The sequence below is a fragment of the Fukomys damarensis genome, unplaced genomic scaffold (assembly GCF_012274545.1).
Source record: "Fukomys damarensis isolate Sample0158 unplaced genomic scaffold, DMR_v1.0_HiC HiC_scaffold_27, whole genome shotgun sequence".
In the NCBI taxonomy this organism is placed as follows: domain Eukaryota; kingdom Metazoa; phylum Chordata; class Mammalia; order Rodentia; family Bathyergidae; genus Fukomys; species Fukomys damarensis.
Genome location: NW_022900939.1, coordinates 3350178 through 3350838, shown reverse-complemented (window position 1 = coordinate 3350838; position 661 = coordinate 3350178).

Below are 661 nucleotides of genomic sequence, written 5' to 3'. Positions count from 1 at the left end.
CAGGACAGGACAGGGTCAGGCCCAGGCAGCCGAGCTGTTTCCTGTCGGGAGGGGCGGGAACAGGGCACCTCCCAGAGGTGAGGAGGGGGCTTCGGTGGTGGGGCTGCACAGGCCGTCCCGCACTCGCGCCCCCTTGTCAGAGCGGTCACGAGTGGGCCGTACTGGCGCCCGGGGACAGCTGGCGATGTCTGGAGACATTTCGGTGGTGACGGCAGGGCAGGGTGCTGGTGGCGCCTAGTGGATGCGAGACGGAGCCGCTGCCGTAGGGGACGAGGTGGGCAGCGCCCGAGGCCGCGTGTGACATTCCTCTCTCGGGGTCTCAGGTGGGAGCGTTTGTCCCGGCTCCAAACATGTCACTGTACTTTCTCCCACAGGCTCCTCAGGTTTTTGGCTTTCCCAGGGTTTTGTTTTTTATTTCTTTGGGGGGCAGTACTGGGGGTGGGAGCCAGGATGCTCTGGGGGACACAGTCTTGCTAGTGCACAGTCCTGGCAGCCCTCCTGCTTCAGCCTCCCACGAGCGGGAATGACCGGTGTACACACCACACCCGGTGTAACTGCTTAACGGGCTCCAGGGGAGGGGGTGTGCCACCCCCACAGAGCCCCGAGAGGGAGGCGGGGCTCGGAGCCCCCCGGGCCTGACCTGGCGCTGTCCCCGCAGGTC